The following is a 6,000-nucleotide window of genomic DNA, read 5'->3' on the forward strand; positions in this document are numbered from 1 at the left end:
TTGGTAACATAATGCAAGGGAGTTACTTCATTCCACAACTATGTATCTCTATAAAGAAGCCATCAGTGACCACTGGAAGAAATGTGTGTTCCTGAAAGTGGTTGAAGTGTCAGTTAAAAGTACATGAAGGCTTATGATTCCAAAAGGGATGTGGACAGCAAAGAAAATGAAAAGACTCACTTACATGCAGAGTCCCCTAATTAGCTTACTGCTTGTTTTTTTCTGCTTTTTCCTCATCAAGAGACTATTTTTCTGGAGAAAAGCACGTGGGGTTCAAGGGCAGTTGGTTTTGACTCTCTGTGGTAGAGCAGAAGCAAGAAGCAGAAGCAAGAAGCAAGAAGCAAGAAGCAAGAAGACTGACACACCACTTCATACCTATGCAAAAATAACTGCCTCATCATTTCTTCCTATTGAGGGACAGCTGGGAAACGTGTTTGGATTGTGTTGATATTCTAAACAACTGCGCTTAGCTGGAAAACAATTTTGGCTCCCTCGTTTATTGGCCAAAAATACAGTTTCAAGATCAAGAGCTTTTTCCTTAGCAGATCGCCGCTGCCTACCTGGCTGGGTCAGCCTGGCACAAAAAGGTTCCCTGGAACTCCTTGGCTGTATCTGCTGTTCCACAGATCACTGTCCAGGTGGAGGCCAGTCATGAGTGGTGTCCCACATAGGTCTGTCCTGGGACTCTTTAAATTGGTACTGGTACTCTTTGAATTCTCTATCAGTGATGTGGACAGTAGGATCAAGTGCACCCTCTGCAAGTTTGTTGGTGACACCAAGCTGTGTGCTGCGATTGACACAATAGAAAGAAGGAATGCCATCCAAAGGGACCTGGATAAGCTTGATGAGTGGGTCCACAGGAACCTAATTCAAGGCCAAGTGCAACATATTGCACTTGGGTTGGGGCAATCCCAAGCATGTGGACAGACTGGAAGAAGAACTCCCCAAGAGCAGCCCTGTGAAGGACTTGGAGTTCCTGGTGGGTGAAAAGTTGAACATGAGCCAGCAGTGTGTGTTTGCAGCCCAGAAGGCCAACTATGTTCTGGGCTGCATCAACAGAGGGGTGGCCAGCAGGGAGAGGGAGGGGATTGTCCCCCTCTGCTCTGCCCTTGTGAGGCCCCATCTGCAGCACTGCATCCAAGCCTGGGGGCTCCAACAAAGGAAAGATGTGGAGCTTTTAGTGGGGGACCAGAGGAGGGCCATGAACATGAACCAAGGGCTGCAGCACTTCTCCTATGAAGACAAGCTGAGACAGCTGGGCTAGTTCAACCTGGAGAAGGCGTGGGGAGACTTCACTGTGGCCTTGCAGTATTTAAAGTGGGTTTATAAAGATGAGGGAAATCAACTTCTTACATGTGGCAGTGACAGGGTAAGGGGGAATGGTTTTAAACAAAGAGAGGGAAAATTTAGATTCAATGTCAGGAGGAAATTTTTTACTGTGTGTGCAGTGATGCACTGGCACAGGCTGCCCAGAGAGGTTGTGGATGCCCCATCTCTGGAGGTGTTTAAGGCCAGGTTGGATTGGGCCCTGGGCAACCCAATCTAGTACTTGGTCTAGCAGCTGGCAGCACTGCCTGTGACAGGTGTTGAAACTTGATGATCCTTGAGGTCCCTTCTTACCCAAGCCATTCTATGATTCTATGATTCTGGATTTAAATAAAACGAACAATCCCCCTCTTGGAAAGTGAGATATTGAGCATCACTGTAGAACGTAGGTACTTTGGTTCATATAGGAAATGTCTGTTTTTTGTATCATGCAAATAGAACAAGCTGCTCTTTCATCTTTGCAAGCCAAGCTTAAGGAATTTCTGCACCTCTGTCAGGCAAAACCACATGCATCCTGCAGCCTCATCAGTCTTCTAGTGATGAAAATATCTCTGTTGATCTAATAATTAAAATCAAGTAAGCAAACAAAAAGGAATTAATGATGCTAATTAAAACAAGAGGAATCTACTGGCATCCAACAAGATAGTGACTTCTTCATGTCCATGCACTTTAAGGAGGGGCTGCACAAACCTGTTAGGGATTGGACCTAGGAGCTCTGACTCTCCAGACTTACGGAGCTGAGCTTGCTGTACTCCATGCTCTGCTTTGCAGCCTGGGAATGAGCTGCCATGTTTTATCTCAGAAGAGTCTGCCTTCCTGTGAAGCTGTCCTTACGCTGGTTTTGTGTTTCTGTTGAAAGCAGCAGAGGGTTGATACTGCTGTGAGTGAGAATATCTTTCTTCCGCCACAATAAAAACGTGGTGTTGCTTTAGAAACAGAAAGGCAGTAGGTTTTGGATTGTGCCAGGAGGGCGAGAGATGAGAGGGGGAGATATTAAATCCCAAATCTCTGCCCGTGCACTGCTGATCTACATGCCCAGAATGTATGTAATCAGTAGCTGAGGAATAAAGCATTGTTTCACCACGACATGTTAACTGGCTGCATCTTATACCCATATTTAAGCATTTTATCTGCAGTGCTGTCCGAAATTCTTTCAAAAACTTGCACGTGCCATGCATGTGTGCACAAGTAAAATGATAAGTATATGAGAAAGTATTGAGGCATTGGTGCAGTGCTTTGAATCTCTGATGTATCTCTGATGTTGACTCACACAAAAAATTGACTTTTCTAATTAAAAATTAATTAATCAAAAAATTAACTTTTTAAATTGCAGACACTTAGTGGTGTTTTATTTATTAAAATGCCAAGATGAGATTTCCTGTGGCTCGGGAAAAGACACGAATATGCTTTTCAGAAGTGACACAGCAAATGAAACAGCTGGGATAATGATAAACGTTTGCCAGGTGCTTAAATTCTTTTAAGATTATTCTGTATAACTCCAGAACAGATAACAGCTTGCACAAACAAACCCCATATAAATGAGCAGGGAACAGAGAGGAGCGTGCCAGTTCTCTACAGCAGCACGCTGGAGACTGGGCATGTGTGATGTGTGCTGTCACAGGGTCTGGCTTGGACTTTTCCCCATCCCACCACAGAGATTACGTATTTTTCTTATTATGTGATTCCTTAGACAGTTTGATCCCATGTTTCAGTGATGAAGAACGCAAGATTTCCATTTTGTTTTCCTATTTAGAAACAAATGCAGTATTCCTGGAGCCCTTGCTACATTTGCACATGGAGACAGCTGTCTCCTCTCACAGACATGTACCTTATGAAGCAAGAAAGGTCTGAAAAGAAGGAAATGAAAAGGAAATGGAGTCTGGCTGTTACCAGCTCCTGCGAGGAGCTGTTTTCTTTCTCACTAGCAGCTGCAAAATGAACTGCAGTCCAAATCAGTTAGTGACAAGAAAATACCTAGAGAAGGAGTAGACCGTAAGAAGAAAGGGATTAGAAGAGTGGCTCTGTGCTGTAGAGAGCTTCTGTTTCCTGGAGCTGCTTCCAGGAACTCTGGAGCAGCGGAACAGGTTGCCCATAAGGGTTGTAGAGTCTCTTTCTCTGGAGATACTCAAAACCCACCTCAACATTTTCTTGTGCAACCTGTTGTAGGGAACCTGCTTTAGCAGGGGGATGGCTGAGGTGATGCCTAGAGTCCCTCCAGCCCCTATGATTCTGTAATTCTGCATTTTCCTGTGCCTTTCCCAGCCTTGGCTGATTTCAGACATCTCCATCCTCCCCGGCTTCCTCCCCATTCCCATGCTCTGCAGGAGGCATCTCCCTTCATGCCAACCAGCTCAGAAAGCAGCAAATGCTACTGTGTTCAGCATTGGCCTGTCCTGCAGCTCTCTTTTGCTCTTATTTCTCAACAGAACAGGGAAAAAATACAGTGAAAGAAGCTGATGGGTTGAGATAAGGACAGGAAGATCATTTGCCAGTTGCTATCAACAGGCAGAACAGACTCAGTGTAGGGAGCTAAATGTAATTTAGTGCCTATTGCTAATGTGGATGTGGAGGTGGGCATCACAGCCTGCTTGGCAGCAGCAAAGAGCTGATTGTCAAGGAGGGAGAGAAACCTTGAAGAACTGAAAGGTGAAGACAAGGAAGTTGCTGTTAGTATGGTTTTCTGAAACTTTCTGAACGGATTGCATCCATCCAGAAAATAAAGGGCACATCGTAAGGCAAGGCACAGCCTGAAAGAGCCTTGTAAGAGCTGGAGACGTACAGTTGGTTAGGAGATGGTGGAGATGGTAAGCAGAGTAGACCTGCAAACCTCTGGAGACTGCTTAAGCTGATTGTCATAAACATTTGATTTCTGAACTGATTTGTTCAGGATCCATTTAATGGAGCATATGGTTTACACTCCTGTCCTCAGTAATCCTTGTGAATGAAACAAGCCACTGGAACAGGCTCCCCAGAGCAATGGTTGCGGGTCCAAGCTGCAGGAGTTCAAGCAGTGTGAGGACAAAGCTCTCAGCTTTATGGTCTGGTTTTTGAGTGATCCTGCAGTCAGGGATTCAATGATTCTCATGGGTCCCTTCCAACTTGGATATTCTATGATTCTAAAACACAGGCACAGGGCTGCACTCTGGCAATGCGCTGAGGTTTGAGGGTTGTTTCTACCGACGGCTGCAGGGCAGGAGTTGACTCACAGCCGGTTGTCCGCTAGGGGGCTCCTACAGTCTGCCTGGGGTGCCCTCCCCACCGCAACGCAGGAAAAAACACCCAACCCTGCTTTAGGGTTTTTCTCTTAAAACAAACAAACGAACAAACAAAACAAAACACAACGCAACATACACGCAAAACAAAACAAAACAGCTGTTTTGCACTACTTAAGGAGACTTAAGGAGGAGGGACATGGTTAGTGGACATCGTGATGACAGCTTGACGATTGGACTAGATAATCTTAGATGTCTTTTCCAGTCTTTTTGATTCTATGATTCTATGAGGTTGCAGATACTCTCCTCAATTCCCCTGTTTATCCAGCACCTCTTATCATAGAACCATAGAATCATTAAGGTTGGAAAGACCATTAAGATCACCTAGTCCAGCCCCAGCCCATCACCATCATACCACTGACCGTGTCCCTCAGTGTCACAATGTCATGGTTCTGGAACACCTCCATGGATGGTGACTCCACCACCTCTCTGAGAAGCCTGTGCCACTGCCTCACCACTCTTCTGGATTAGAAATTTTTCTGAATAGCCTAAACCTCCCCTGGTGGAACTTAAGGTCATCACCTCTCGTCCTATCATGGTCACCTGGGAGAAGAGGCTGACCCCTTGCACAACCTCCTTTCAGTTCACTGTAGAGATCAACAAGGGCTCCCTGAACCTCCTCTTCTCCAGGCTGAATAATCCCAGTTCCCTCAACCACTCCCCCATAAGACTTGTGTCAGGGTGGAGGCTGGTCACAGGCTGTGTCCCTCAGGGTTTGGTCTTGGGATCGGTGCTCTTCAACATCTTCATCAACGATGCAGATGATGGCATCGAGTGCACCCTCAGCAAGTCTGTGGATGACACCAAGCTGAGCGGTGCAGCAGGTATACTAGAAGGAAGGGAAGCCATCCAGAGGGACCTGGACAGGATGGAGAATTGGGCACATGAAAACCTAACAAGGTTCAGTAAGGCCAATTGCAGAGCGCTGCACTTGGGTCAGGGCAATCCCAGGTGTTTATACAAACTGGGAAGAGCTCTTTCCCTGTGGAGAAGGACTTGGGGGTTCCTGATAGACAAGAAGCTGAACATGAGCCAACAGTGTGCGCCTGCAGCCCGGAAGGCCAACTGTGTTCTGGGCTGCATTAACAAATGCTGGGGTGACCAGCAGGGAGAGGGAGGTGCTTGTCCCCCTCTACTTGGCTCTTGTGAGGCCCCATCTGCAGCACTGCGTCCAGGCCTGGGGCTCCCAGTACAGGAAGGACGTGGAGCTCTTGGAGCGGGTCCAGAGGAGGGCACTGAGATGATCAGAGGGATGGAGCACCTCTCCTATGAGGAAAGGCTGAGGGAACTGGGCTTATTTAGCTTGGAGAAGAGAAGGCTCCACGGAGGCCTCATTGTGGCCTTCCAGTACTTGAAGGGAGCATATAAACAGGAGGGGAATGGCTGTTTATGAGGGTGGGCA

Source organism: Lagopus leucura, unplaced genomic scaffold, assembly GCF_019238085.1.
Source record: "Lagopus leucura isolate 7727_CA_CO unplaced genomic scaffold, USGS_WTPT01 Super-Scaffold_100001, whole genome shotgun sequence".
Taxonomy (NCBI): domain Eukaryota; kingdom Metazoa; phylum Chordata; class Aves; order Galliformes; family Phasianidae; genus Lagopus; species Lagopus leucura.